This window comes from Tupaia chinensis, unplaced genomic scaffold (genome assembly GCF_000334495.1).
Source record: "Tupaia chinensis unplaced genomic scaffold, TupChi_1.0 Scaffold139466_1, whole genome shotgun sequence".
Lineage (NCBI taxonomy): Eukaryota > Metazoa > Chordata > Mammalia > Scandentia > Tupaiidae > Tupaia > Tupaia belangeri.
This window is the reverse complement of record NW_006199351.1, coordinates 1,078,018-1,083,714: the sequence shown is the minus strand read 5'-3', so window position 1 is coordinate 1,083,714 and position 5,697 is coordinate 1,078,018.

Below are 5,697 nucleotides of genomic sequence, written 5' to 3'. Positions count from 1 at the left end.
TCTTGTGCACGCACGCACACGCAACTGGCGTGAGTTTTAAGCCACCGGGTCCGGGACTTGAACTGTGGTTGACTACGTGGGAGTCCAGCGACATAGCCATTACGCTAACTGCTGGTCCCAATATGTTTGTAATTCTATTTTTTTTTTTAAATTGGTAAAGGACACATCCACTCGCCAGAGAGAGAGAGAGAGAGAGAGAGAGAGCAAGAAACCCCACCCCCAATGATGTATGGTCATGCCACAATTCCTTCTCCTCCATTTTTTCCATTCTGTCAGGGTTTTGGGCATGTACACACGTGCACCCAATGTATTTTTCAAGCTATTAGGACTGAGATTCGAACTGCAGTTGGCCATGTGTGATCTGAGTCCCTTAGCCACTAAGCCACAGCGTTGGCCCTATTATTTTACAGTTTATTAGCTTTTGCTTCTCAGTGTCTTTCCCACTTCAGAACATTTCCTAAGAATATCTTCCAATAAACTATTTGCATTAAAATCTTTACATCAGTAACTTTTATAGGGACCTCAAATTAAGATGCTTACATTACTAACTGATGTTCTAGGTTTTCCTAATTATAGGCCCTCAGTGAAGAATAGTTGTATACTTAAAACCAAAATTTAAAATGTGCACATTTTTAAAAAGACCACAAGCACACATATATACACACACAAGTACGCATACACATATACATCTGTGCAAATGCTGATACACATCTTTGACCAGCATGAATAGGGAAAAAGTCATTATGTGGGAAAATTTTATAATCTAGTTTTTGTTATTATTTCAGATTAGTTAACAGCTGTTCAAAAGCAATTACACTTACAGTGTTTAAAAACATTGTACACGTCTTCCAATAATAATATCAATAAAAATGGAATTAGCTTTTCCGTGACTAGTTCAATTTTTTCAGAGCATAATGGCAACATTAATTCAAGTTGTATGATAACTCTGGACAGAGATATCATAATCACATCTTGCAAGTATTTTTCAAAATTATAGGCGTGTAAAATCTCTTAGGTATTCAGCAACATTTACCCTAATCCACACTTATTTTGCAATGCACCCTGACTTGCCCATACTTCCTTAAATTCCTTCTCAATTCTTTCACACAAATATGATAAAAGAGCATATATTGGCTTATTATAAATATGTCTTGAAACGTAGTCTCACAGTACAAGAAAGCTGATATGAAGGACAAGCAAGTGAAATTGAATTATTTAAATCTTCTTTTGTTTATTTCAATAACTTCTGCCCTAGAAGTTTTGTTCGAGCTTGTCATAAACATTCCTGATTTAACAATGCTCCATAGTTCATGCTGCTTCTATCACTTTCATAAATAAAATAGCTTTGCTGCCTTATATACAGCAGAATACTGAGATTCATTATATTTTATCTAAAAATATTTATGTAAATTGTAAGGGACTTTTTTCCCCTACACAAGTTGTTAAATTGTAGTACTGTTACTTGATAACAAAATTAAAATTGAAATTCATTTAAATCAATTTACATTTCTCAAATTATCTTAAAAAATGGTAGAAGTTGTCAGTTCATTGAATATTTGGAATAAGTTTACTATAGTTCAACATTTGCCAACTTTGTAAATCAAAAGTCTTAAAAGTTACAGGAAGATTTCAGAAGCTGCTAATAACTACTGTGTGACATTTGAGGTCAAGCACTCTAAAAGAAGAAGATTGAATCAGAAATGGATAAAACATCCAACCTATAATTTTCTATTCAGAAAAGTAACCTTCATGAATGAAGGGAAGTGTGACCTCACCAAAACTGATGGAGTAGGGAATCATTGACTGTAAAATGGAGTGGTGCTCCATTCCTTCACAAAAACCACTAATAAGCTATAGCAAAAACTACCAATAAACTTCTACAGTACTATGGAATCAAGTAAAAAGTTTAAAACAAGTAGGGAAAATCTTTTTCAAAGAGTTATTGCATTGCAGTGACAAAGCCTTATAGTATTTAAAATCACTTGCCTATCATGGCCACATCGCATAGCAGCGGCAGCTGTAAACGTGGCAGCCTATACTCCTTGTGCATATTGCCAAAGCAAGAATTATGGACTCAAAGAATTAAGGTTATGTACACTGACCTGTCTTCTGGTTTTCCTCAAGACGGGGCTTAAGAATTTCTTTTTCTCTCCCCAGGTTTTTAAGCATTACCAGGGCTGAGTGGATTATACTAAAAGTGTTTAAAGGCAGAAGTATTAAGGCAGGAACCTTGAGCAAAGGAAAACAGTTGAGACAAGCAATAGTCATACCAAAAAGCCCAGGAAGGAAAAGGGCGAGAAAGGAGAAATGGGGGGGCGTAAGGGGTTTTGAAAGCTTCTGCGTATGCTGGGACCTGGGACATCAAGGAAACCAAGTGCATGACCAGGGCTGGAAACAGATTCATAAATGACTCTAAGCCTTCAACTCTGGCTGATCTTTGGAATCTCCTAAAATAGGAAGTAGAGGGTAAAACAGAGTTGTAAATAGGCTAAGCACTGAAGGAGTGCCCAACACAGGAATACTTTTTGTTTTTTGTGGCTCTAGACATTTGCAGAAACTGTGTCGAAATACTAGATGACAACTAAGCTAATGGAAAACAGACTTCATGTGGCTACACAACAGAAGGAATACAGACCTTACAAAATAATTTAGAAGAGTTGCTGAAAAACCATGACCATAAAAACACACTACAACAAACTGCAGAAAGGGGATATAATCTAACGTCTAGAGTTGCCAAATGATAGTCTCCAAAATTTCAGTTTTCAGGAAAAAGAGGGAAAAAAGGCAAATATGAACATTTCACAGGAAAAAGAGATTAAACCATCCTGGAGCAAGTCCAGGAATTGGATTTACCAGAAAATAATTTAAAAATAACTGCCTTAAGTATGCTCAAAGAGTTAAAGGAAATTATGAACAAGTAACTAATGGAAACCATGAGAAAGCTATCTCTCCAAATAGCAAATATCAATAAAGAACATTTATTTTAAAAATTAAATAGAAATGATAGAGGTAAAAAGTATAGTAACTGAAATGAAAAAAAAAATCATTAGAGAAGCTCAAAGTTCAACAAGAAGACAAAATTTAAAAACTTGAAAATAGGTCAACTGAAATTATCCAGTCTGAGGATCAAAAAGAGAAAAGAAAGAAGAAAATGTAGTAACTTATAAATCCCTGTGGAAAGCCATCAAGTGTTCAGGAGCCTGAATGCATAATGGTAGTTCCGCAGACAGAGAAGAGAAAGAAGTTCAAAAATTTTCTCTAATGTGTTAAATAGAAATGGAAAAAGTGGCCATTCTTTTCTGTCGCTGGTCTCAGAGTGTTCAGTCTTTCACCATGGAGAATGATGTTAGCTGTGAGCTTTTCATATATTACCTTAATTATGTCGAGGTAGTTTCTTTCTATTCCTAGTTTGTTGAGTGATTTTTTTTTTATCGTAACAGAGTATTAGAATTTTCTGCATCAGTTGAGATGATCATATGAATTTTATATTGAACCATCACTGAATTATAGGAATAAATGTCACTTGGTCCTAGTATATAGTTCTTCTAATTTGCTATTGAATTCAGTTTGATAAGTATTCTTTTTTTAGAGAGAGAGAGCTTTTTGCTATAGGGCACATGTACTTATCAGAGACAGAGACAGATGGAGAGAAAGTAAGCAATAAATCACTCTCCGAGGGGAAGGCCACATTGTAAACCCTTTTCCATTCTCCTCTCGGGATTTTGAGCACACACACACATCTGCCCAGTGTGAGTTTTAAGCCTCTGGGTCTGGGACTCGAACTGTGGTTGACTACATGAGAGTCCAGTGATGTAACTATTATGCCACCTGTTGGTCCCAAGTTGTCCAGTATTCTATTGGGAATTTTTCATCAATACTCACCAGATATATTATTTTGTAGTTTTCTTTTCTTGTTTTCTTATTCTTTGGCTTTGGTATCAAGTTAAAAAATGTTTCCCCTTTTTCAATTTTTTTTGAGGATTTTGAGAAGGACTGATGTAATTTTAAAAAATTTATTTATTTTACATTTAATCACTGTACATCTTTACAGCATACAAAATGAATTTTGCCATCTTGAATGCATATTGGTCCAAAGATATTATCATACACATTATTGTGAGCAGAGAACTTTCCATTTTGGTGTCTATTAAATGTTTTTCTTTTCTTTTTTTTTTTTTTTTCACCTCAATTTCCTCTGCCTCTCCCCATTGTCTATCCTTCTCCTGTTTGGTCTTTGGTTTGCTATTATTATTATTATTATTTTTAAATTTCAAGAAAAGCAGTTTAAGCTTTAATGAATCAAAATTTAAAAAATGTTAAGAAAAATATGCTTAAGACTTAAAGCCAGGAAAAAGGTTTAGGACTCTGTTCAAACAGGATGTAGGTACTAAAAATTCAAAAAACAAACATGGACAGCGCTAATACCTAATAACAAATATACTATAGTTCTCTTCTGAAACATTTTTTTCTCTCTCCATTCTCCCTTTTATCAAAGAGCAGCATAAACTAACCTGTTTGCAAAATAATAAGTTTAGTCTCAATTTGGTCTGTTATTTGCACAAAACCCAATAAGAGTACTAATTGATTTAGTTGACTTTGCTGGAACTTTTTATAAGCAACTTCAGAGTAGACTCTTTAAAAAGTCTCTCAAGGCTACTGAGCCAAGTCAGGAATTCACCATCTGATTGTATCTTTAAGTACCTGTACTTGAGAGTTTGGGGGACTGTTAGGAAGTGACATTCTTTACTTACCTACCAGGCAGAACTATCTATGGTACCATGTAATTTTTCCATGAGCTTCTATTGACTTTCCTGAGGTCAACCTTAGTTCTTTGGCTTTCTGGTCATATCTTCAGATATTTCCTAGCAAAAACCAGCATTTCTAATTTCTCATGCAAGGCAACAGGTATTATTAAACTTATGCAAATAACCATGCTGCCACAAAATAAGGACTGGTGTTAATTTTTCTTTAAATGTTTGGTAGAATTCACCCGTGATGCCATCTAGTCCTGGGTTTTTCTTCATTGAAAGATTTTTTTTTTTTTTTGAGAGTTTTGTTTGTTTGTTTGTTTGTTTTTGCTATAGGGCACGTGCGCTTGCCAGACAGACAGAGAGAGACAGAGCGATATAAAGCAAGAAATCATCCCCCAGGGGGGATGGCCATGCCACAATCCCTTCTCCTCCATTCTCCTCTCGGGATCTTGGGCACGCACGCACACGCGCCTGTCGTGAGTTTAAGCCACCAGGCCCGGGACGTGAACCACGGTTGACTACATGGGAGTCCAGCGACATAGCCATTATGCTAACCGCTGGTCCCTTCATTGAAAGATTTTTGATTACCAGTTTAATCTCCTTATTATTTGTATATCTATTAATATTTCCTATTTCCTCATCCTCATGATTCAGTCTTGATAGGTTGTATATGTCTAAGAATTTATCAACTTCATCTTGCTTATCCAATTTGCTGATGGACAATTGTTCAGAGTAGATTCTTATAGGTTTTTCAGTTTATGTTAAATTGATTGTGATGTCCATTCTGTTATTCTGTTTTTTGTTGTTTGAATCTTTCTTTTTTCATGGTCAACCTAGATAAAGGTTTGTCAATTTTACTGATATGGCCAAGGAACCAACTCTTGGTTTCATCAATTTTTCATTGTTTTTCTATTCTTTAGTTTGTTACCTCTGCTATAATGTTTAT